Here is a 27,882-nt window from a genome sequence, read left to right as displayed (position 1 = left end):
TAAATATATGTTTAGAAAAAGAATTAGAGAAGAGAACAATAAAGAAAAGAGAGAATAAAGAAAAAGATCAGAAGAAAAAGAAAGACATTAAAAAGCAGAGAAGGACAAAAAAAGACATAGGTATGCAGCGGATGTGCAGTTCTGTTGCTACAATATCTTGAATGTGGGTGAGTCATGCTCCCAGGGGGAAAAGAGAAAAATCAAACAAATCTGATTTAAAAATATAAAACCTGCCGCGGGCAGTTGTGCCCTGATTTGTGGTGGTGTCTGCATGCGTGTTCGTGTCTGCCTGGGGGATACTCATATCCACAAGGGAGCGGGCTGCATGGGAAAAGTCAGTCAGAGGAGAAAGGAAAAAGACCCAAAGAACACAAACAAAAGTCCCTTTGCTTGGGAAGTCATTCCTGATTGTTTGGCAGTGTTATTGGGTGGACACCCCTGCTGCATAGGGGAAGGGACGGTGCCATCAGAGGAAACAGTGAGGATATCTGCACCAAGCTGCCCATGCAGTCTTCTATCCACACAGAGCCCCCAGACTCTACAGAGGCACAGAATGTGGCTGACTGGGTTGGAGCATGGGCAGCAAAGAATCAGTTGGTACAGGGGAGGTGGAGTAAGGGCGAAGGCAATGCAGAAATACTCAACAGGCTTTGCTGGTCTGAATGTTGGTGTGCTTCACTGGTAAGTTGTTCTTCTGACTGCCAGACAGTGCAGGACTTTCCTCGTGGTAAGGTTTCTCTGGTAGTTGTTGAGGGGCTCACCCTTGACTTGTTATCTGGGAGCTAGATGCCCCCTGACAGTTTTCAGATTCCATTTGGCTCTTTGTGGTAACTAAGCAGTACCACAGCAGCCCCGGGCTCAGGAAAAAGCAGATTGCAACTTCAGCGAAGGCCTAGCAAGGGGAAGTATTGTCCTCAGATCTGCAAGTAGACTCAGAGAATTTCACTCAGCATGCCTTTATCTAATGATAATAGCTACATGCCATTTAACATCTAGAGTATTGGTAGATAGGACTTAGGCCCTTACAATCATCAGTCAAAACCCAGTTGCCATATAGCCAGATCAAAGCCCCTGGACCAGGGGTGTCAAACTGGTGGCCTGCGGACCACAAGCAGCTCCCAAGATAATTTTTTGTGGCCCATGATACTCTGGAATAAATGAAAATAGAAAAAAATTGTTATGAAGAAAATAGCACTTAAAAAATAGAAATAATCAAACAAATAAAACCAAGTAAGTGATTCAAATTTTAAAAAAGAAAGAAAGAAAATAGGGCTTAGGGGAAATTGTGGCAATACCGTACACACAATTCCCTCATTACATTTTATTTCAGAGCATCATGGGGCACAACAAATTACGTAGAGGGTCATGCGGCCCGTTGCCGCCAGTTTGACACCCCTGCCCTAGACAAATGCGATGAGCTTCTTAAATCTACAAATCGGTATCCATCCCAGTCATGGGCCTTTTCTTGATCTGGTAGTCCCATTTTCTGCCACCAACCATGACTTTAGGATGATTTCTTTTGTTACCCATCATCTATAATTAATCCCCTGGTTATGAATTCATGGCTTAACTCCACCTTGGCATCATCCTGATAATTCCTTACATGCAGATGCTATTTTTGTTCTTTGTCCTATCAAAGATTTCATACAAGCGGCCTCTCTAGGAAGTTTTTGAATTTGGGGTCTTTTATTCTTTGAGAACACTTCCAAAGGCCATATACATACTCATATCAAATAGAAGCTAGGATTCCATTTAGTGTCTTTTCCTTTTACATTAAAGTAAAGTTGACTGGGGGTGGGAGGAGTCATAGAAAACAGAGCATCTACTTTTACTCCAGGGGATCTGAAAACACTCACTCACTGCTCTCAAATCAACTCAAAATCATAGTAATTTTGTATGACACCATCATACTTTCATGTTTTCAAGCCTCATACAAAGGGTTCCCCCCCCAAAATGGAATGACCCTGCAAATGCTATGCATTCAATTTTTTTACAAAACAACTTTATCACCTTCAACATACTCTCCAGTTAATACATTTGTCTAGTTAATACAAATGTACAGTTAATACATTTGTCAAACCTGCAATTCCAACCTTGGAAACATTTTTCAAGCTCATCTGTTTGGATGGCTGACAGCACCTCCTTTGTTTTTTCTTCACCTTTTCTACATCCTCAAATGGCTGTCCTTTCCTGTCTCTCTTCATTCACGGAAACAAAATGAAGTCACACAGAGTGAGGTCAAATGAGTAAGTTGTGTGGAGCAAGAGAAACATGCTGTTCTTGGCCAAAAATTGGCGCACTGAGAATGCTGCATGAGCAGGTACATTGTTTTTGGTGGTAAAACTAGTCCCCGGTCTGCCACAAATCAGCCTTTTTGTCACACATTTTTATATGCTATCTTTTCAGAACTCTAAATAGAAAACATGATTAACATTCTGACATCGTGGAACGAGCTCGAAATGCACTATGATTGGACATTTTCACCCATTCGGGAAGCTGATGGACATTCAGAATGAGGTTTGTCATCAATCAACATTTCACCTCTGTTGAAATGAGAGGACCACTCATATACTTGAGTTTTTCCCATGGCGATGTCCTTCAACATCACAACAGTGTCTGCAGCATTTTTCCACAGTGGGAAACAAAATTAACAAAATTTCACAGATGCACACTGTTTTATTGTCACCCATCACACACACACATACACACAAATGAGGTTTGAGCAAAACTTCTTTGAAAAAATTTCACTGTGACTAAAGAGAGCCATCCCAGGTGATGCCACTGGGTGCACTAACTCAGAGTTACTCAGTGAGCATCTAGTGGGGAAAGGCAGACTACCAAAACCCAGCTTACCCAGGGCAATACTAAGTACCCCCGTGTATTCCTTTGTTGGAGCAGTTGGTGGTTTTTAACTACTAATCTTGCAGTTAGCAGCCTAATATGCCTTTAACGAAAGCAAGCTCAAGACCAACAGTTTGAGGAGTGCAATTGAAGAGAGCGTATCTCACAGCCATTGGGTGTGAGCAACTGGAATATTTCACAAACTAATATGCAATTATAGAGCATGGCAAACGCTGTGCAGAAAAGCGGCTGCTTTGAGATCTGACAGGTCAGCTCACCAGGAATCCAATCGAAACCCAATTTGGAGAAATAATCTCCCTATTCTAAGTGTCAGCACCTCATAACAAATCCTCCAATATAAAAAGCAACAGTTTGGTCAGTTCACTCTGACCTAACATGTACTTACACTGTCCCATTTAGTTATAGGGGAAAAAAAGAAAATTTCATTTTGCAAAGTGAAGGGCTTCCGGATGTGGGTCCCAGCCCACCGAACTCCAGGACGGGGTATTTAGTCATTGAGAATTACGGTCCAGATAGCCAACAAATCTGAGCAAATGTGGTCATTAACCCACTGCCACCAAGCCAATTCTAATTCAAAGTAATCTTATATTGGGGTTGAAAGGTTATAAATGTCTGGGGGAATGGATAGCCTCATCTTTTTACTGAGGAGCGGCTGGTGGGTTTGAGCTGCTTACCTTGCAGTTTTCATTCAATCATTAGACTATCTAAATCTACACTTCTCGCCAGATAGCCTCAACACTGGGAGTGCTCTTCCCAGGATTCATTCAGAATCCTCAGGATGTAATGCAGAAACAGAGAGATTACATTCTTGAGATTGTCTCTCGATGCAAATTTCTCTTTTGATATTCCAGCCAGATGTATGGTACCTCTTTACGGCTCCTTGTTCTCACTTTGGAGGAGGAACCTGCTCCACAGTCTATGCCAACAACAGAAGGATTTTAAATCGCTGGGGTGAATAGTGAATGTGCTTAGGTGCTAACATTAAGGTTCAAGTCCATCCAGAGGCATTTGAAAAGAATCGTATGGCTACCTACTACCATAAAATAAACTGTGAATGATCTCACGGAGCACAGTTCTGTTCTGCCACACAGAGATCAGAACTAACTGGATGAACACTGTGCTAACACAGAGGGACAAAACAATCCAGCCTACAAGTGAAATATTACAGCAAATACAGTGCTAGTGCCGAAGCAATGCCCCATGGGAGGAAGTTGTATTTAGCATTACTATGTTGTTAGCATTTTTAGGTTTGATATTTTGGAGAAAATTGCTTCAAATCTGTACAGCTCATTATGGTTCTATTTTCCAGATGGGATGAGTACAAGTAAAATGCTAGGAGTGGTACTTAGCACATTCAACAAGGTTCATTATTTTGAGTATTATTAATATTTTTCATTAACCAGACATGTAATTTACTAGGCCAGAAATGACAAACTCAAGAGAAATTCATTGTAAAAAAGGCATTTCAAGGCCTATCTTGAAATACAATGCTATCTCAGACAGGATAATATATCTATACACCTTCAAGGAAATTCCATTAATATAACTCTTCTTTGAATTTACAGATGAGTAAAGTTAAAAAAATGAGGAAATTGACAAATTCTATCAACTTCTCCATTAGGACACTGATCATACATGCAATCATGATGCATTGTTAATTAGTGGCGATTAACATGTGAAACTTGAAAACAAAGAGGAAGGAGCAGTAGTTTGAAAATAAAGTCTTGGTGACAGAAACAACGCTGGAAATGGTAGGATAGAATCTTGCAAGAACATCAACTCCTTCATTGTAAATATCTGCTTTCAACAGCATAAAAGACAACTGTACACTTGGAAGTCACCAGACAAAATGCATGAAAATCAAGCTGACTACATCTGGAGATAAGCTTAATATCAGCAGATAAATGAGGCCAGGGACTGAAAGACCACAAACTTCTCATATGTAAATTCAAGCTGAAGTTGAAAAATATTAAAGTAAGTCCATGGGAGCCAAAATGCAAGGGTGAATATACCTTGTCTGAATGTCAAGAATATCTCAAGAACAGATTTGACACCTTGAATACTAATGACATAAAATCTGATGAGCTGTGGGATTTACATCAAGAGCATTGATGTAAGAATTCAAAAGGTTATTGTGAAGAGAGAAAGCAAAGATCAGATTGGATGTCAGAAACGACTCAAATATGCTCTTGATATTTAAGTAGCAACAGCAAAGGAAATAAATGAAGAAGTAAAAGAGCTGAACAGAAATTTTCAAAGGACAGCTTAGGATAAAAAGTATTAAAATTGAATATGCAAAGACCTGGAGCTAAAAAAATACATACAATGTATCTCATGCTGAAAGAACTGAAGAAAAATTTCAAGCCTCAAATTGCCATATTAAAAAATGTAATGGGCAACATAGTAAACAATGCAGGAAGCATCGAAAGAAGATGGGAAAGACGACACACAATAACTGTATCAAAAACAACTGGTTGACAATCAACCAATACAAGATATAACATGTGATCAAGAATCAATGGGACTGAAGGAAGCAGTCCAACCTCCATTGAAGGTACTGGTGACAAACCAGGATCCAAGAACTGATGAAATGCCAATTGAAATAGTCCAACAAGTTGATGAGGCATTGGAAGCACTCACTCATCTCTACCAAGAAATTTCTAAGAGAGCCACTTGGCCAACCAATTGGAAGAGATAAATATTTGTAACCATTATAATGAAAGGTGGCACAACAGAATTCATAAAATTGGGAACAATATCATTAATATCAAATGCACATAAAATTTTACTGCAAATTGTTCAAAATGGTTGCAGCCATACATTGAATTTCAAGCGGGATTCGCAAGTGTGTTGAACAGGGGACACCATCACTGCTTTGAGGCAAAGATTGGCTGAAAACAGACTTTCAGAAAGATATACACTTGTGTTTTATTGACTCTGAAAAGGTAAGAGACAATGTGGATCATTTAAAAAATTATGGATAGCATTGAGAAGACTGGCAATTCCAGATCACTCTTCATTGTTGTCCAGGGGGACCTTTACATGGGCCAAGAGGGAGTTATTGGAAGAGAATCAGGGAATATCACAGTTTAAAATTAAAAAAGGTAAAAGGTGTGCATCATGGTTATAACACTTCATCATACTTAGCACCTCTGAATTCTGAGGAAATAAACATAGAAGCTGCACTACATAAGAAAGAAGTATCAGATTTGAATAAAAGCTCTTTAACAACCTGCAATGTGTCGATGACACAACCTTGCTTACTGAAAGGGAGAGGAAAATTTGAAGCACTTGCGGATGAAGATCAAAACCTGCAGCCTTCAGTATAAATTGCAACTCAATGTACAGAAAATCCAAACACTCTTAATTGGAACAGTACAGATAACATCATGATAAATAGAGAAAAGATTGACATTGTCTAGGATTTCACGTTTCTTTGATCCACAATCAATGCTAAGAGAAGCAGCTGTCAAGAAATTACATAGACTTGGGAAAATCTGCTGCACAAGACTTCTTTAATTCAAGTGTTGAATACCAAGCATGTTACTTTGAGAACTCAGATGCACCTGACCCCTGTCACGGTACTTTCCATTGCCTCAAATACATGTGAAAATTGGACATTGAATAAAGAAGACCAAAGAAGGGTCAATACTTTTGAATTGCGGTGCTGGTGAAGAATACTGAAACCACCATGAACTACCAGAAGAACAAATAAATCTATTGTGGAACAAGAACAGCCAGATGCTCCTTAGAACTGAAATGTCGAGATTTATGTTATGAAGTTTGGCCACGTAATGAAGAGGTGGAAGTCTCTGTAAAAGGACACCAAGCTTGGTCAACTAGAAGGATCTCCAATGAGAGAACAATTTGCTATGAAATGATTAACACAGTGGCTGTAACAATAGACTCAAACATAACACCCATTGTAAGGATGGTAAAAGACTGGGCAGAGTTTCATTTTATTTTACATTAGGTCGCTGTTGGAACCAACACGATGCCATCTAATACTATCTAAGAATGTGATGGCATTATTATGCAATGACTTCAGACAAAGCCATTAAAATATCTGAAAACTTTTTTTCTGCTTGAACAATACTATCTTAAGCTTAAGTTTATGTCTCCAGTTGGCAAAACACAAATGCATTATTAAATTCATGTTCCATAGTTTGGCTTGCAAGTATGCAAAAGATAATATTTTATATTCATTTGGAAATATTTTTGTTAATTAGCATTTAATGGAAGTCAGTAGAGTCGGGCTGCCTACCCAGTTGCAAGAGGAGTCCTTAAGAAATGAGCAAGGTCAAACCAATAAACAAATGCCATTTTTACAAATACAGGCATACCTCAGAGATTCTTCAGACCATGACAATAAAGCAAAAATCACAGTAAAGCCAGTAACAGGAAACTTTTCCCAGTGCATATAAAAATGTTTACACTATATTACAGTCTTTTAAGTGGGCAAGAGCAGTATTGAAAAGTTTGAAATATTGTGAGAATGTGCAGGATGTGCCACAAAAGTACAAGGTATGCATGTGGTATTTTAAAAATGGCACCTGTAGGCATGAGTGAGCCAGAGTGGCCACAAACCTTTGGTTCAAACAAACACAGAAATCACACTATCTATGATGCACAATAAAATGAAGCATGCCTGGATTTAATCAGATTCAAAACAGGCACTGAAAACTGAAGGAATGTATCACCTACATGAGAAACAAAACAGCACAAGAAAGCACACTAGCAAAAGATTGTACCAAAAGGGATACTAATTATGGTCATCCACAATGCTTGTGACAGCTGAAATCTGATTCTGATCATGAGCATTAAAGCTGAAAATTTGAGGCAGGAGAAGGAAAATAAAACAATTTTAAATCAGTAAAATCTATGCTATGAGGAAAGTAATCTGTAAAGAAACCATAAAAATGGGGAAGGTGGTCGCTGGCTATGAAGCACAAACGAGCCTGAGGTTTGGGAAAAACACACACGCTCCGAGATGTCTGAATACAGCACCATGGTGGTGACAAACCCAGTGGACTTGAACATGGACAAAGAGACGTGGCTATCTGATAATGATCTCAGCTGGAGCCACCAACTTAAGATGCTGAACCAAATCAGTTGTAGTGTAAATGCAGGCAGTCCTTGGATTGTAAATTGAGATAAATTTCCACGTGCTTTTGTAAGTTGGTTCTAATTTCATTTTATTAAATTTAACGTGTTCATTGATGTGTCACTTTATTATTTGTTTTCCGTCTGTTCCCTCTGCTTTTTGTGTTCCTCTCTTTCCTGCATTCTTTAGAGTTATTAAACAAGTAGGGTTGACTTGACGATATTTCTTCGTGTAGCTGTTAAATGGTTGTCTAGAGATTTCAACGTGAAACCTTCACCTTTTCTACTCAATTGATAATCCATATTTACCACTTCACTTGAAATAAGAAAACCTAACCACCTGGATTAGTTTTTTCTAACTGCTGCTGTAGCAAAATGCCACACATTTGGGGGCTTAAAAGGACCCGTGTCATTCTATGGTTCTGGAGGTTGGAATACCATCACAGGTCTCACTTGGCCAAAAAACAAGGTATTCCTTTCTGAGGGTTCTAAGGCATGATCCATCTTTTGCTCGTTCCAGTTGTTGGCAGATTTCAATGTCTTCTGGTTAGAGGGCCGCAGTCCCTTTGTCTTCCTCTCTGTCAGTTGAAGCCTATTCGTAGTGATTACAGGCTGTCCCTCTTTCTTAACTATGGAGCCCTGGTGGCGTAGTGGTTACTTGTTCGGCTGCAATCCACAGGCTCAGCAGTTCAAAGCCACCAGCAACTGCAGGAGAAAGACGGGCCTTTCTACTTCTGTAAAGAGTTATAGTCTCAGAAACTGACAAGGGGTTTCTATGCATGAGCATTGATTGACTCATGAGAAGTGAGCTGGGTTGAGATCTTTCTAGACGGGTAATGCTCTGCTCCATCTTCAAGTCAATAGGCCAAGCCTTGCTCACATTGCATTCTCACAAGCCTTTCTCAGACCCCCTTTGTCCTTAAAGACTCACATATTTTGATTGATCAGGATAAATCTCTGTATCTCAAGAATCTTCTGATCTACATTACTATTAGTATGACTGAGTTCTCATAGACATTGGTACCCTAAAATGGGTCAAATAAACATATTTGTAGGGCCTGGATTCATCCAGAAGTTCCCAAATAGTTCACCTTGTTTCCAATCTCCTCCTTCTGAACTATTTCTCTTTGAGAGCCCCCTGAATCTCTTCTTTTTTTCTCTCGTACATTACAGTTTAATTGTTTTGATGAGCTATTATTTAATACTTTTTCATTAACATTTTAAAAGTCATAATCTAATTGTGTGTATCTCTTTTTTTGTTCTTATTTAAGTATTAACTGTATGAAGTAACACATTACCTTTCGGTATATGATGTTTTTTAGTACTTGAAATGGTCAATAGGGCGGCAAACAGGTTGTTAGATTATTTGAGTCCCACCACTGGGGCAGCTCCCTTTTAAAAGTGGTCTCAAGAGGGAGGCTGGACCCCGTAGTACGCTAGTAGGCATCAGTGGGTGGTGGGGGCAGAGCGTGAATCTCTTCTTTTTCAATCCTCCCCTAAGAAACAGCCTGGTTATTTTATCACAGTGGGCAGAGGACAAGGGGAAGCATAAAAAAGGAGTGGGTTACCCCACCTCGAAGCCCCTGGGGTGTAGAGGGTCATGCACTGAGCTGCAGACTGCAAAGCATCCACCCTCAAGTTCTGAGGTCCAGAAATGAACTTCTCTGCTCCCACAAGTCACTATGAATCAGAAGTGATTCAATGGCAATGCTTTGCTGGTTCACTTACTTGTTTTTTATTCTTACCCACCTGAAGTCACAGTGTTACCGAACAAAAAGAAGTAGCTCTTTAATTCTTTTTTTTTGTTAACTCTTGTTTTTGTTGCTGCTGTCACGTGCCATCAAGTGGGCTCCGGCCCTTAGTGACCCCGTGCACAACAGAACGAAACACTGCCGGTCTTGCTCCATCCTCACCATCATTCCCATGCCTGAGACCGCTGATGTAACCACTGTGCCAACCTGTCTCATCAAGGGCCTTCCTCTTTTCCATCACCCTCCATGCTACGAGTTTGCTCTTGAGATCTGCTATTGCCATCATCGTCAGAAGATTGCCTGGAAGCTGAGGCACGACAGCATGGAGATAAGGAAGAGACTTACGGGGTTGGGGTCCCCTGTCTCTGAGCCTTCTGCTGCTTCTGAACTCATGTTTGCAGGAAATCCAGGGTGCACTGAATTCAAGCCGAGGAACGGGAAAAGGGGTGCAAAATGGTAAAGGGTCTGACAAGGTGTGTTGGGTATTTCAGTTTCAGTGTTCATCCCGACTCCATCTCCTGATCTTTACTTTACAGAGACCTCAATGAGCTTCTCCATGGACTTCATGCAGGTGGCAATGCTGGGCCTAGTGCGAGCATGTGGCGTTTCTATTCCATCGGGAACTGGAAGTCTTTTAACGCATTCTGTAAAAGGCTCCTGACCTGAATCTGCCCAAATCTACAAGTAGTTCAGGGAATCAAAAAACATATAAATGCAAACATAGGAGCTCACGTTCCAACAAAGGTCTTAAAGGTTTGTTTAAAACGAATACATTGCTGGACTGAAGTTTCTGATATGCTCTAAAAATGCCATTCCTCCAGTGAGCAATGTATTCATTTACATAAAGGAAAACGTCCAGAATAGATGCACGGAACGGTTAGGTTTGAAGAAAAGACTTATGAGATAAGTCCAGCTATCTGAGTTGGAAAATGTTTTCAATTTTCCTCATCACAAAGGATATTTGAAAACACACAAAATGTTTTCCCTTTTATACCACTGACAGTTTCACTGGTTTTATCATGCATACCCAGAGAGATACAAATTAAAATTTACTCCATGCTCCCTAAAGCGTCAGCCCTAAAAGGAAAATCTCAAAAGACTTATGTCATCCAACCTTGTGAATTTAGTATTCAGTTACTGAGCAAAAATAAGCATTCGACTCTCTGACCACCAACAAGTGGAAAAAGTCTTTACAGGAAATGGCTGCAGGCCTTGATACCTCTAATGGAGGTTTCATTTTTTTATGATTTTAAACCAGACCTTTTCAATCGACCACATGGAAAAAAAAAACAGCAAGCCTTTTAAAGGATTGCACCTGAACCGCAATGTGACTACACGTTCCGGAGGGCTCGGTGGGAGACAGCAGCAGAGACTGCTAACGCATTTAATATTACTCAGCAGCGCTGACTGAAAATGCTTTCTTCGAAGATTTTCTTTAGCGATGAAGGGTTTGCCTTCACTGTCTAAAGATCACTGCAAATGACGACCAGTGGAGCTCCGACTCAGAGGGTGTCATTATAGATGTCAAGGATATCTTTTTGGTCACCCATCAAACTTGTATTCTGGAATTTTTTTTTGCATCAGAAGAAGGGAAATCTCATGTGATGTCTGTTAACGCTAACAGAAAGAAAAATCTAGCTTAAATTCAATGCACGGAAATGAATAAGTCTGTATCTTGGGATAACATAAACTTTCAACTTGTGGAAACCTGGTTGGACAGGGCAGAACTGCCCCTGTGTATTTCTGAGACGGTAACTCTTTACAGAGTGGAAAGCCTCATCTTTTCCCCACATCGTGGCTGGTGGTTATGAACTGCTGACCTTGTGGTTAGCAGCCCAATATCTAACCCACTACACTACCAGGGCTCCTCTAGGATAATACAAAGTTAAATAAAAGTATACATAAAGATTATGCAACATCCTGATATAATAAGGATAATATTCATATACCTGGCCAGCCATGGTCATTGAGTTTAAGAGCAAGAGAAAAAAAATAAATCCAAATAATCATTCCTCTGATTTTTCTGTGTTGATTCAGCAGCTTAACTTTTGAGATTTTGTTACGCATCTTCTATTTAACAGCAAAAATGACGTAGGGCATTGTGGTAGTTACATAATCTCAGGTAAACTTGATAAATAAGTATAGGGGTGGAGTCTAGCCGGTCAATCAAGTCACAGTCTGATGATGACTCCTTGTGGATGTGACCTTCTCTGGAGGAATCTGGGATCTTCCTCTCTTTCTCTCTGGAGGAGGAGCACACACTCTCTGTACTTCACCTTCCTGTTGACAAGCCACGTGGAGCCACGCTGACACCTGAGAGAGCCCTGGAGATGTGTCCACCACACTGGATCCTCAAGAATCTGCACCCACTGGCCTGTGATGTTCCTGCATTCAGAATCACTGCATGAGCTGCAGGAGTCTCAAGAGAGGTTTGTGGTCTATTTTCAGACTTATAGGCTAATATCAGACTTATGAACTTGATCTGGAGTGGGCTGGGGTATTTTCTTGATATGCTATTTCTCTTTCATATAAAGCTTTTTCATGCACACATATGAGTGCCAATGAATTGGTTTCTCTGTTCTACCCGGCCTAACACAGGCATACCTAGATAATTTTATTTTGTTCTAACCTAAAGTGTATGTGTCGGCCAGCCTTCTATTCATATGTAGTGTCATAAAATCACTTTGGCGATGTGTTTACCTATACATATAAAATTTTAAACTGGAAATTAACAATTCTGCCCACATTATCGCTCTAACATTGAAACACCAATGATAACCTTATGTTCTACTTCTGCAAGCAATACCGAAACACAAGAAACACTGAAGCTTGATAATGTTATATAGGGCATGTGAAGTTTGACCATTTGTTCTGTTGGTTTTTAATATAGGAGTTTATTAGGTAATACGTCTATGTGGCTAAACACAGAACTAGTTAACTCAATTGTACCTTTAGCCTGATAATTAAGTGCTGGCACCAAATGTCTTCAGCTTGGCCTAAACCAGTGGTTCTCAACCTTCTTAATACCACGACTCTTTCATACAGTTCCTCATGTTGTGGTGACACCCAACCATAAAATTATTTTTGTTGCTACTTCATAACTGTCATTTTGCTACTGTTATGAATCGGGCAGCCCCTGTGAAAGGCTTGTTTGATCCCCAGTGGGGTCGCAACCCACAGGTTGAGAACCGCTGACCTAAACACATCTTCATCTTAAAGAACATTTCTCGAAAGTCTTCTGATTGTTGCTTCCAAGTTCTCCCTCCCCACTCTTTTCTGGACCTACTCCAGTGGGACGCATTCCTTCAAACCGCTCACACAAGATGACTGGTACTGTACATTTCAACAGACAACTTTCAAAACTCATACCACCTGCTCTGCGAGCAACACTTGATCCTGTTAACCACTTCCTCTACGGAAAGCCCTTCCTTTGGCTTCTTGTCTGGGGTTAGACTTGTCACAGACGACAGCACGCATGCTCTTTAACTCCCTGATCATGTCTTTTTTTGCCTGCGTCCCATGCTTTTCCTGCTCTGACCACGAAACCCTGGAATTCCTGAAGGATCATTATATATATTTCTCACTGTAATCTCTTCTTGGCAATCTCATTCATTATCATGCATCCATTTATCATCTAGATGCCAATATCCTCAAAGTCTGTCTCTAGACTCCCTCTCTCTCTCTCTTCTCGGTACCACATTCGTGTGGACCGTTCCAAATGCGGGTGTCCCCGTGGGGGTCTCAAACTCACAACCCAGCAGAGACTGAACGCAGGACCTCCCCTTCCAATTCCTGACCTCTTAGTGAATGCACTAATCACCACACCACACCACACAATGTGTGGGAGGTGGGCTTACTATAGAGTATAGTGTGAAACTCTGATCCATGGGTCCCCTTTAGTACAGAATGGAATCACCTCTTAAGATTTTCCAGCCTGAATTATTCACAGAATCAGAATGCCACATCTTTCTCCTCCAAACCGCTACCCTTTCGGTTAACAGTCAAGTGTTCAATCATTGTGTCACCAGTGTGCCCTCTGAATGGCGCTCCCACCAAACACCAAGCCTACAGCTATGGACTCAGTTCCAACTCATAGTGATCCAATATAGATTTTCAAAGCTGAAACTCTTTATGGGAGCAGACAGCCTCGTCTTTGAAGTAGCTGGGGGGCAGGGGGACAGAACTGCTGGCCTTGGGATTAACACTGAGTGGCACTCAAAGAACAACAAAACAGCAAGTTCACTACCATCGAGTGGATTCCAACTTATGGCCACTCTGTAGAGCAGATAGTAGAATTGCCTCTTTGATAGTCTGAGAATTTAAATCACTACAAGGACGGATAGTCGCATCTTTCTCCTGAGGAACAGCTAGGGGTTCTAGGTAGTGATTGCACACATAACAACTCATTGTGGAAGCCCACTGTGCCTCCAGAGCCCGGCTGAAGGGCTCCAAGACCCACCAATTGGCCTGAGCTCAGACCCGACACTCCCTCTTCGTAATCTCCACTACTGAGTGCCATCGACTTGGTATCATCATTGTTTCCTAGTGCCTGTCCTCTTTTCTACAATGATAGAACAAGAATATACAAGGATGAGAAGACCCCACATCTAAACCACACAATGCAAATCAGTTTGAATTAGTTGACGTCGATAAAATTCATCAACTTCAGAATTAGCCAGATGGTGGGCGACAGAGGAAGCCTCAAGTTTCAGAGGATTGCAAACATACTCTTTTCCATTCTAACTTGATTCCCAGAAACTAAGCTAAAATCAGTTACCCAAAGTTAACCAGGTGATCTCCATGTGTTTTAGACATTAGGACCTTTAGTTCTCAAAACATCTGTGTCCAGAGGAATTCAAAATGGAAATGAAAGATATTTTAATGTAAAGGTGAAAATAGGGCATATTTAAACATGTGAGATGAAACTAAGACAGCCCTGAGAGGGAGATGTCCAGTGTAAATGCATCCAAATGAAAAAATATATAGTATTCTTTCATTTCAAGAAGCTAGAAAAGAGCAGATCAAATGCACACGATGTAGGAAGAAAATAATAAAGAACAGAAACCAATATATAAAACCATTAAGTAAAAGTTCTAAAATGATTCATTGGCTAAATCCTTGCTGGTCAGTTTGAACTGTTGACCTTTCATTTAGCAATTTGGCCACCAGGTCTTTCACTTCCTTAATTAGCATAGTACTTGTGAGCATTGCCTGGAAATCCTTTGCAGATCATGTAAGGGATTATGAAACCCAGCAGAGAAGTAGAGTGCTAGGCAAGGGCAGGCCGGGCAGAATACAGTAAAGGGTGGAGGGTGGAGGCTTGTCTGAGGGCTCTCAGGAATCATCCTTGGGATGATATAGTTGGATTCTCCTTCCTTCTGTAGCTCGATGAAGACAGACAAGCTCTCACACCATTTCCTCGGGATATCACTGCCATCAGGGCTACATCAGTCAGCAAGAGTGCGGCGCTGTTCTCACACGGCTCACGTCCTCACAAACAGTGAGCAAATCTTTAGGACAGGGGGTGACCAAAGGAAAACAGCAAGAGCTGCACCGAGAGTCCAGGAAGAAGGTCAGGCTACCATTGAGTGTGTGTGTGTGTGTGTGTGTGTGTGTGTGTGTGTGTGTGTGTGTGTGTTTTAACATAAAATTTAGTGGTTTGGGCCATTTTAAGTGTATAATTCAGTAGCAATAATTATTTTCACAGAGTGCTATGTCTATATCACTCACCAAGTAAACCATCTACAGTCATTTTTAGATCACTCATCAGTCAAGCTGATCAGGTAAGTTGAGGATGGAAAGGAAAATGAGGGAGGAAGCCAAATGGATACGTGTAGGGGCTGCGGCTTATCACACAGAGGAAAGACCAGGTGTATTGGGTGCCAGGGGGCAGCCCACTCAGGGAAATGACAGCATCGCTTGGAAGCACGTGTGGGCAGGACTGGCAGGAGAGGATTTCAAAAGGAAACACAAGGTTGAATGATGCATGTCCTTGCAGGCAACTGTGGGGATTCTGAATCTTACTTTTAGTGGGCTGGGAAGCCACAGGTGAGTTAAACACTTTATCATTGACTTCTTAACTAATTTCTACAATGGATACGGTCCTTGTTCACTGCTAGCTGTGCATCATTAGCAAGCTTTGAAAAAACCCCATGAACTATGTACCCCTATTTTTATCCCAACTTTACAGACCATGAACACACAAAGTGCTAGGTCTCGGAATTAAACCAAGGCCTTCCTAGCTCAGCGATGCTCATTTGGGGGTATTTCTGGCATTTGTGAGAAAGATAATTCTTTGTTGTGGGTCATTTTCCTAAGCATCGCGTGGGCAGCATTTATCAACCCCAGCCTTACCTCCTGCACACCAGCAATAGCCCTGTCATTGTGACTTTCAAAACTGTAATCAGTTTCAAAACCCTCGGTAGGCTCCTCTGCCTCCATGACTTGGGGTCACTAGCTTCGAGTAAAATCCCATCTTTCTCCAGCTTCACCATCCCAGGAAAGACAGTCACGAGGAATGGCAACCCATTGAAGAGAATATTCCAAGCTGTATCCTGAAGCAAGATGCTGTCAGTGATAGTATAATGGCCATCTAACTGCAAGGAAGACCAGCTACTGTTCAAATTTAGGTACCAAGCACTAAAACCAAAGATAAAGAAATTGAAGGTGTTTACCAACTCCTTAGTGTGAAATTGATGGCATCTAATGACAACAACCGGTGTAGACGCTTGGTGGGGCATATAGGCTGAACAGGTGTGGGAGGGAGAGTGGGAGTGAGGATACTTATATGTGTGTCCTTGCCTTTGCTACAAATATATCCATGATTGTAATAGTACATGTAGGGACAAAGTTATGAAAAATTCTTAGACATAATCAAGCCCCTGATGCTAGAGCATCAGGACCATAATCTTGGGGAACAGAAGGTCAATTGGCATTGTATAGTTCACAAAGGTATTGTCCTCCATCCTACTTCGATGAGTAGCAGCTGGGGTCATCTGGCTTATCAGCAACCATCTAAGGTGCAACTACTGGTTTCTATCTAGTCCAGAGGTAAGAGGGATAAAATTCAAAAGACAAAGCAAACAATTTGCTCAATGGCCTAAAAAAACAGGCAAACGCCAGCCTCTACAAGTGTGAGGTCAGAGTAATTAGATGGTGTACAGCTGCCATACCTACAGCTCCAAAAAGGATCACATTAAAAGGATCACTGAATAGAATCAGATAAAACTTTAGAAAAGAACTCAAAATCATTAAAAAAAAAAAAAAGACCAGGCTTACTGATCAAATAGAGATTGATACAGTCCCCCAAACAATGGCTTTTATTCACTTACTGGTCTCGAACTGAACTCAGCCCTGTGTTAGAATAATCAAATATTTAAGACCAAATGTATCATTTACCCGAGGATAAAGTTCAGAGGGTTATGAAAGAAGGAATGGAAACAGGGAGCAGAGAGAGGATGTGAGATAAGTAGTGATATCTTGAGGGGTCTGCCATGATGGATGAGTTGAAATAAAATGTGTCCGAAGTACTGAATGTAAAACTACTCACAACCAAGAGTTAAAACAGAAAGAAGAACCAATGAAAACAGAAGAAGGAGAACCAATGGTATTGATGGACAAAGTCCAAGCTGCCCTAAAATTATTAGCAAAAAACTAAGTGTCTAGGAATGTGTGGGATACCAACTGAAATGTTTCAACAAACACTCCTCTATGCCAAGAAATTCGGAAGACCTGGTCAACACACTGAAGAAGCTCCAGATCTGCGGTCATTCCAAAGAAAGATGGCCAAAGAAATACAGAAATAATCAAACGGCATCATTAATATCGCACACAAGTCAAGTGTCAGCGATGAAAGATAAGTCACAAATGGTTGCAGCAGCACATCTCCAGTTACCTGCCAGAAATTCAAGTCGGTTTCAAAGGAAGACATTGAACAAGGGATTATCTTTATTGACGTGAAATGACTCTTGGCTGAAAGCAATGGATACAAGAAAGAAGTTTACCTGCATTTTATTGACTATGCAAAGGCATTCAACTATGGCCATAATCACTAATAAGTGGTAACAGTGTGATAAAGGGGAATTCAAGAACATTAAGTTGTCAATACAGAATCTGTACATAGACCAAGAGGCAGTCATTCCAACAGAACACAGAGATACTATGTGCTTTAAAATCAGGAGAGCTGTTTGCTAAGGTTTTATCTTTTCAGCAAAGTTATTCTGTTTCTATAACAGGATAAACTGGATTATACAAAGAAAAAAATAGCATAACATCAGGCTTGAAGAAGGACTCATGAACAACCTGCAAATGACTTGCTGACCATGAAGACTCAAAGCACAAACCTAGTTACACTCAATTAATATAGTCCTCCTTCCAGCCACAATCACAATCCCTATGTGATTATTGTAATTCTGGATTTCATCCACCTGGGGTTATAGTCTCATTTTGGAGAGCACTGTCTAACAAAAAAGAATAGGTTGAAAATTAGTTCGGAACTTGGAGTGTTTGAAGTGGACCACACTGTTTGTTGAATGGTTGTTTGGGTAACTGTTACTGAGACTGATGTAAGAAATGATATGCTACAGCTGGCAGAGCAGACAACTGTCTGAGGTGGCTTGGCTGATTAAGATTAGTAGGAGAACAAATGCTACTGGAAACATCTAGTCAGAGTTACCAGGTCATAAGAAAGATATAGTCCAGAGGTGGAGAACAGATTATTATATTTGGGTGAAATTTGGTCGCACCATGTAGATCCCACTGAATGAACTTTCCTTGCATGGGTCTTTATAAGAAGGTAGGGGAAGATAGGATTTGCCTATCTTTCTTGCCTATGAGCAATGGTGAAGAGGATTCCATGAAATACCATTGTGCTGCATATAAAATGAGCCCACTGAGAAGCAGCGAGAGGGGGGGAGATCTCATTACCAGCAAGAGCCAGTAGTGAGGGCATCCTCTACACCTGAGATCCCTGAAGAGTGAGCCCCCTGGATCCAGATGGCAGCTATACCATCAGAGGAGCAGCCACAGAACCAGGCGCCAGAGTGTGCAACCAACCCACAGAGGAAGTCGAGAGGAGTGCTTTTGTGCAGCACACTGTCTTGTAGAGTAGGGTGCCTCTGGACACTTAATTCGGAGTGTTGGACTTACTGTCCCAACGAAGTGAAGCTGAATGTCTTCAGGCTGTGACTTACTGTAGTAGGGGACCTCTGGCCACTTAATTCAGGGATCGGGGTGTGCTGTCTCATGGAAATTTCACTGAATGCCTTCTGGTTAAGGTTACAGCACAGTGGTATGCCCCTTTGGGAATTTATTAGCAGATCTGAAATTTTGTACAAAAAAAAATTTACCTCAAGCATTGCTCACTAACCTTACACTGGCATTACTTCCTTAATAAACCCTGTGATTGTGAACTTGGTCTGTGAGTGCTACACAGGCATTGCAATGCATATTAGAACCCGTAGAAGTAAATGAGAGAACATTAACTCAGCAAGATACTTATTGATTAGGATAAAAGACTTCAGTTTCCATTACACTTCAACATAAAGGAAACAAAAAGGCTGCTAACTGAAAACATGAAAAGCATCATTCTAAATTTTTTTTAAAATGACATTGTCAAGGATTTCCTTTTACTGAGACCCACAATTAATACTCATGGGAGCAAGAGTCAAGACCTCTAAGATCATATGGTATTGAACCAATCTGCTGCAATGTGGTCTGTTACGAAGCAAAGAAGTCACTGTGAGAAGTGACATTTGGCCTGAGCCATGGAAGTTTCAGTTGCCTCACAAAAGTCCAATGCCAGGAAAGTCATACGAAAGACCAACCAAGGACTTCAGCGATGTAATCTAGTTGTACTTAAAAATATATTATTGCAAAGGAACCATAGACTGAAGACACATCTAATCTAAATATAAAAATGACAGCAGCTATCTTCCTACAATGAGCTTTCTCTTTAATAAAATAATTAAGAGATCATAAAAGAGGATGCCAGGTTCAATTATACTGCTTTTTAATAAAAGTGAGTACTTAATGATTAGTGAATTTGATTAGATAAAAATTATACTTCCGATAAGTTTTATAGCACTTTATTCATGCTTAATTTCATCTTTATCTTATCTTTCCCTTTTTAACATTTTAAGGTGTATTCTATGTACATTAACTTTTATCCATTTTACATACAAAATTGAATGTTTAATATAACTAGCTGTGAAACTAATACTGCACTCTTCATTTTTAATATATCCATTAATGGAAACTATAATGTAAATATTAGTTCTCAACAACCCATATGCCATATAAATCAAAATCAACAACTATCGAGTTGATTCTAACTCATAGCAACCATGTGCAATTTACAAATTAATAATCACATATACATGCGATATGTGGTGTAAAATATTTAGCATTAGAGACAAAAGAATCAAACACATCAAGTTTATAGATGAAAGGCAACAGTGACGATGTCCCCCCCATCCACACTGCCATGGTCCATATCTCTCTTATGCTTGCACTCTACTCAATCCCTCGTCCCTAATGTATCAAGTTGTGCAGATGTGATCAAATATGGGAAAAGGAGCAAATTCACAGTTCTTATAGAAGCATCTGTATGGTGATCGCATCATCAGAAGTACAAATTCCTCAGCACAGTTAGTATCACCTAGCTAAGCCTGGAGACAAAGTGAAATAAGATACTGCCCAGCCCTGTGGTTTTAAATTTAACCAGAGTCACAGGGACTCAGAAACATTACAAATCAATACAAGAAGCATCTCCATATCAAGATGTATTATGAATAACTGCAAAGCAATTTCTCAGTTCCAGAAATAGTGAGATAATCGTTTATTTAATTTAAAGATGGCAAAAATCAGAACTCTCCTTTTGGACCAGTCAAACTTAAGGCCACATTGAGTTTCTCTTTCCCTAATCTCATAGATAGCTTTGACATCACCTCAACTTTACCTGTTTAGACCTGAGACCTTTTACCCTAATTCCTCTTAATTTTATTTTTTTATCGGGGTGGCATAAATACTGTTGCAAAGTGTTTCAAATACTTAAGGGAAACATAAAAAAGGAAAGAGTGTTGGCTGTAGATAACTTCATGGGTGCGGAGCTTACATTGAAGGAAGGATGGGATGAACTATTCCCTAAATGCCTTTAAACAGTGGTCCTGAGTTGGACCGATGCCCAAAAGGTCAGCTCTCTGGGAGAAAGACAGGGTGCTTTCTACACCATGAAGAGTTACAGTCTCAAAAACCCACAGGGGCCATTCTATCCTGTCCTACAGGGTTGCTATGAGTCAAAGCCAACTGGACAGCATTGCGTCTTCTGGTGTTTTTTGAGGAAGGAGTGCTAGCGTTCCCATTTTACAGATAAGAAAACAGAGGAGGAAGGGGTCACACAGACAATGTGTTAGAGGAAGAGCATTCATGATCCGAGCAAGTGAATCCATGATCAGCTTTCTTAATCACTACACGACAGTGCTTCCAGATTCATAAGGGGAAAAGGGTTGGATAAGCTAGCTGCAGGATGTTCGGAATTAGATTTGGGTGAGTCACTCTGTACACGCAAAGATATGTAACTATGACCTCGAGGAGGAGGCACACTTCTAAGAGGGCTCAAGTGCTAGTACCACACAAGGGATGATCCAAGCCTCTCAGGTAGAAGGACAGTGTGGAACTACTCTCACCTGGACTTAGGTAAGCTGCTGGGAATCATTTACTAGTGCTCATAACTCAAAGCATTACAAGGTCTCTGGTTTTCCAGGTTACTTATGTCCCTTTGGATAGGGACTTTGTCCAGTAAGTCTTGAGTCCAATACTCTAGATCACCATGTACTCTGAACTATCTTGTAAAAATCATAATAAAGACAGGAATAAAACTTAAAGGCTCCTATGTTCTACTATAAGGAATAACCTAAGCTATTATTTCCACAAGAGGAGTTATATGGCCAACTCATCTGGAAACCAAAACAAAACAGAGCTTTTACAGTATGCATTAGGAAGCAATAGATAGTCTATATAATAAATTAAACAAACACCACCCTATGACTTTAATAAACCTTACAGTCATTGTTGAATTTGCCTTCATGATTACTGTGAAAATTAAGCATGAATTTACAGATCACTGGTCCTGATAGAGGATTCTAGGTCAATTAAGCTTTCAGCAATGTCTCAATCATTGCAGTCAAAACACTGTTCACACTACAAATTGCTAAAAAGCAGACTAGGAAATACACAGAGACATACACACACGCACAAATTAAAACTGCCATGTTCAAACAACTCTTTATTAAATGACAGCAAATATTATACATATATCCAAGGTATCAGGAGATACTGCATTGAATGAGAATTTACAGTAATATTACAAAGCTTCACTTATTGGTATTTAATAACACACAAGTATATTGTGTGACTTAAACTAAAAGCTTTTTAGGTATAATTTCCTTAGTACTTCAAAACAAGCTAAATTGTCTCAAATAAAATAAGACAGTCTACCTCTAGAAGAATCTGTGAAATGACAATAATTAGATGGGAGGAAAATAAAACCTTGACTTATTACTTTTCCCAATTATATATTTAACCAATTAGCTTAACTGATATATACAAAAAAAGTACACTGGCTTTCCAAAGTTCTTATAAAGTTGGCATGGGTAGGGCATCTGGCCTCTTCTTAGTTTATAAATAAAAAAGAGAAGCTATTGGCTAAACTAATGGCATGATCAATGCACAGTGGTTGTGCACTGGGCTACTAACCAAAAGGTCAGCAGTGCAAAACCACCAGCCAGCTCTAACGGGAAAGGATGTGGCTTTCTCTTCCATTGTAGATGTGCAGGCAGGAAGACTCACGGGGGCAGTTCTACCCTGCCCTATAGAGTCACTACAAGTCAGTATCAACCCGATGGCAGGGAAAGTGATGCCCCAAGGGGATGATTGATGATGTTCTCTAACATAAAATGACAGTGATGTCTCTGAGGGGAACCAGAAACCTATGTAAACCACAGATGCATGAATGGATTTGGGGCTTGCATTTAATTCTAGCCCCAACCTAAGAGCAATTGGTTCTTAGGAGACGGCCATGATGCTTGGCCTCACTGAAGACATGGGTGCTATAGCAAAGTGTGGTGAAGAAGAAATTAGAGGGTCAAGAGCCTTGCACAGTACTCCTCAGCTCTCTAGTTCCATCAGTAAGTTCCCAGAGGTGCCCCACTCCTCCAGGAAGTCTCCTCCTGATGGTACTCAGCTCTGTTTTGCTCTGTGCATCCGCACACTCACTCTACTACCTTGCTGCAACAGTCTGAAAACAGTGCATCATCTTTTTTTTTGAAAGTTTAAGTTTTTATTTGTATTAAATTACAGTAAGTATAGGATCATAATTTGAATATTGCAATACAACTTAAAATTTGGAAAATTATGTAATTATTCAAAATTAATTACATGAGTGTGCATTGAAGAAGTTATTTGGCATAACTTGGCAAGATATATAGTTCTATAATTTATTTGATCATTTATCATGTATATTTGTGATAATACACATATATCACAAATATAGATATTCCCAAATTAAGCATACTTATATAAAAAGCAAAAGTTTGATATTAGGAGTCATTCCTTTAAAAAATCTATTATTAAATTGCATCTGCATACAAAGCAGAAATGTAGAAACATTAATAATTTGCTAAATACAAGTGAATTTACAAAGTAATTGAAAATGAAATAAAAATTTCTATTGAAATTTTAGATTACTACTTAATTGATATTTAAGTGGCACTATAAACTATAGAAATAAAGATCATTTTGGTAAGTTATCGGGAGACTGCAATTCTACTGAGCATTGCTGTACCCTCTAAATTAAGAATGAATATTATTACAGTAGGAAATGATGGCAGATGATTTTCTCCTTTATTAATATGGGAATTCTCAGGAAGTAATCAAGGCAGTGTATGCACTCCTGGGCTTGAGTGTGCTGTTCTTCCTTCACTGGAAGTCTGGCTTCTCAGGAAAGGTGCAGCCAGTCCGCTGAATTATGATGCTTGTTGCATAGTGGCCAGCACGGACGCATTCACTCAGAGGCTTTTCCGATACCAGCTGGGGCAGAAAACCTCCACCAAATGCATCTCCAGCTCCATTGGTGTCCACCATTTCTTTTTGGTCTTGATCCAAGACAGCAAAGGAAGCGATGTCATTTTCTGTGGCCATTATTGTGTCTTCCTTTCCTTGGGTGAATATCACAATTCTTGGTCTCTTTGAATTCACCTTCGCCAAGGCTTGTGTCTTTCTGGCTATCTCTTGAATGTCGTCAGTCTCAAAGTCTTGCTCTCTCCCAAAAGTGGCAGCTTCCATCTCATTTCCAAAAAGTATGTCAACATAAGGCATAACTTTCATCAATGGTTCCTTGTAGAACTGGCTAATAAATGGTGCAGACAGATTCAGAGTGAAAATTCTGTTGTTCTCCGATGCATGGTGAGCCACTTTCAATATTGATTCTGGAGAAACTGTAAGGAAAAATCCTGCTATAAAAAAAACTCTTGCTTTCTCTACCAACGTCCAGTTTTTTCTCCAGGTCTAGATGTTTTTCCTTCTTATAACAATTGGCAGCAGCAAGATTAGCTACAAGGAACCTGTTGTCACCAGTGATGCAAGCGCACAAGTCCCTGTTGGTTGTTCATTTTGCTCATAGTAATGAGCATCCACATGGGCTTCCGCAGCTTTTTGATTCACGATCTTCCCAAACTTATCTACACCAATGCATCCAAAATACGTTGCTGCTTTGTGCGGCTGCTGAATCATCCACTGAGCCACTTTCATTGAGTTCTGGGTAGAGCCACCAGCGTGACATTCAACACTGAATATTTTTTACAAGTTCCTCAAACAGTTCCTTGTGTTTGTCTTCAGCTAAGATTTGCTCATTTGGTTTCAGAGAATACCTGTCAAGGAAATCCTTCTCTACCACAGCAGAAATGTCAAGAAGAGGATTTCCCATTCCAAAGAGAAGATTTTCATTCAGAGACCCCGACGCTTCCACCTTCAGTTTTTTGGGTTTGGGTTCCTCGGGCACTGCCATCTTCATGCTCACTCCGCTTCAACAGTGCATCATCTTGAACAAGTCTCCTTGTTCCATTGTTTCGCTGCCGCTGCTTCTTGCTCTTCTGCTCTCTCTCTGCCATGACAGCTCACTTTCTTTATCTGTCTCCTGGGTCGAAGAGGTTCAGTGCAGCTACCCTGGACCCCAAAATGTACTCCACTCCCATCTTCCCTTCTTCTTCGTAATATGGAGACTCTTGAACCCCCATCTCACCAGCTGTTCTGTGAATGGCTCTCTTTTAAGCACATCAAAGGGAAAAATGAATCAGTCTCCTTCTTAGTGGGCCATGCACCTTATAGGCCCCCCTAACAAGCCGTTCAATGCCCTTGGTGAGCCTCAAGAAACTTATTTGCATAGTCCACACTCAGTCATTTGCTGAGAGTCACAAGGGGAGTCCTCACCATTTTATCACTAGTTTAAAAGTATGGCACGAATTCATTCTAAACATTCATAAATACTAAACAAACAGGAAACTTAATTAATATCCTGATACATGATTAGAGAACAGATTTATTTTATGAACACTATCCAACTAGCATTATTTACGACCATTGATAAGGACCCTTTTCTGAATTTCCAATGGCTCTATTTTATAAGGTTATGTCACAGGATAAATATCTCCTGGGTTGAGAAAATTAAAAAACTTGGTCTCTGGGTTGTGCAAAGAGTTAATGCTAAGTTGCTAACTAGAAGGTTGGCAGTTCAAGGCTACCCAGTCACGTTATGATAGAAAGTCTTAGCAATCAGCAACTGAAAAATGAGCTCCTGAATATGCGGTCAAGCACAGTTCTATTTTGACACACCTAGGGTAGCTGTAACTTGGACTCAGCTGCAACTGATTTTGTTTTTGTTATTTTATGTAATATTCAGGTAAAGCCTGCAGAACAATTTCCACCCCAACTTTTCAGATAAGGAAACTAATCTCAGAAAAACTAAGTACTATTCCTTGGATCACCAGCACCCATGGAAGCAACAGTCAAGAAATAAAATAATATATTCATGCATTTGGGCAAATCTGCTGCAAAAGATGGAGACAATAAAGATTTCATATTGAGCATTGAGTGCCTGACGCAAGTCACTATGTTCACAATTACCTCTTATGCATGTGAAACTGGACAGTAAATATGGAAAATTAAATACATAAGTGAAGTATTTGAATCAGGATGAGTATGAAGACTATTGCCTATACCATGGGATATTACACAAATCTGTCTTCAGAAGAGTCCTTAGAAACAAGTTAGGCAAGAGTCCACTTCACATGAATTGGCACGTTATCCCACCTCAATTGCCAGAGTCAATTCTGACTCAGAGTGAACTTACAGGGCATGGCATAAGGAGAGACCAATCGCTGGAGGAGGCTCACTAAGATCCGGGAACAATAGGAAGACGCTCAATGAGACAGACTGACATAGTAGCTGCAACAATGAGCTCAAACAGCATTGATTGTGAGGGTGACACAGCACCAAGAAACAGTGGGTGCACCAAGAAGTATTGGGGGTCTGAGTCCACAGCAACAATATATGGGAATTTATCCCAACTCCATTTCTCAAATTCCTTTCCTCTATCGTCTCTCTTTAATACCACCAAGACAATGGTCTTTCCAAAATAGAATGAACTTGCCTTCGAAAGCTCCTGCCCTATAGGCAAGAAAAGTTCAAAGTCCTTAATATGGCTTTTAAAGCCCTGTTTCCTAACTGGCTACAAAGTTTAATACCAACCATCTGCCAATTTTGGTTATAGTGATGCCTCTATGTTGCTATGATGTCGGAAGCTTCAGGGCCAGGATTTCAACTACCAGCAGGGTCGGTGACAGTGGGCAGGAGCTGCTAGACTAACACATACTACTAGCAAGAAAGGTCTGCAGATCAGCTTGGGAAAATCAGTCCGTGAAAACCTTATGGGTCACAAGAATATGTCAATGCAGTGTTTCCAACCTCGAGCCCATGTGGCTGGAGCAGCACTGAGCAATGTTTCCGCCTGCCTCCTATCAGGTCAGCCATAGTCTGAGTTGACTCAAGAGCAATTAACAATAAAACAACAACCTGAAAGCCACGCCATTCTACCTGGGAGGAGAGATGAGAGAAAATGAGGGGCCAGAAGGAAAAGAGGATGCGGAACTGCCACTCTGGAAATCATGCCCCCATGATACAGAGGGTTGTACACTGTGACCAAGAGACGGTGTCACAGCTGAACGTCAGGAATGCCAAATGGGCTGAATCTCAAGAGGCGTCCACAGCCTTGGGAAGAAAGGACAGAGATACGGTACAGCAACATGGAAAGGGATGAACCTCACTAAAGTCCCATTGGGCTGCAAGAAACCTTTGTACAGCCCTTCATCTCCAGGAAGTAGCATAGGTGGTGTACAGGTTATAGGTTGGGTTGCTAACCCCAAGGGCAGCAGTTCAAAACCACCAGCCCCTCTGCAGGGGAAAGACAAGGCTTTCTACTCCCATAAAGAATTACCATCTCGGAACCCCACAGGGACAGTTGTACCCTGGTCCAGAGGACCAAGATGAGTCAGAACCGGCTTGACGGCGAGGAGCTGGATGGGGTTTTTGTTCGGTATTGTTTTTTTCACCAGCGGGTAGGAGGAAATGCCCAGTGACCACAATTTCTAGGAAGTACTCAAGGTTTTGTGAGTGGAGAAAGTACAAACAATGAAGGAGGAAGATTTAACAGTAGGAGGATGCAAGGTTAGAGACGGCATTCAAATCTTTCTTTAACCCTGTGTATTCCTACAAAGAAGCAAAGATACCTGGGGTGAAGAGGGCAGATACATGATGGCAAAGAATGGGCAGCTGTAGGTCGAAGACTCCTTATCATATTTATGGAAGCTGGAAAGGGCATGCCTATGCCAGGGAGAAAGGCATAGATCCTGGATGGTGCAAGAAGTTTGCAACAAACCCGAACACTGGTAGTTTGAAGACACCCAGCAGTATGTAAAAGAAAGGCCTAGCAATTCGCTCCCTACAGATTACAGTGAGGAAACTCCTATGGAGCACATAAGGGATTGCCATGAATCACGACTGACTTGAAAGCAAAGAGCGGTTGTTTTACTTGCATTTTTATATAAAGGTCAAGCCT

At 40.6% G+C, this 27,882-nt stretch overlaps 1 protein-coding gene and 1 pseudogene across 1 annotated transcript in view; both read right to left on the bottom strand.

The window, feature by feature from the left end:
- Positions 1–27,882, bottom strand: part of MCTP2 (multiple C2 and transmembrane domain containing 2) — a 287,776-nt gene that overhangs the window by 220,547 nt on the left and 39,347 nt on the right. The window lies entirely within an intron of this gene.
- Positions 23,571–24,783, bottom strand: LOC142456290 (adenosine kinase pseudogene; annotated as a pseudogene).

The sequence above is a fragment of the Tenrec ecaudatus genome, chromosome 9 (assembly GCF_050624435.1).
Source record: "Tenrec ecaudatus isolate mTenEca1 chromosome 9, mTenEca1.hap1, whole genome shotgun sequence".
NCBI lineage: Eukaryota > Metazoa > Chordata > Mammalia > Afrosoricida > Tenrecidae > Tenrec > Tenrec ecaudatus.
The sequence above is the reverse complement of the archived record's forward strand: the minus strand, read 5'-3'. Positions and strand labels throughout refer to the sequence as shown.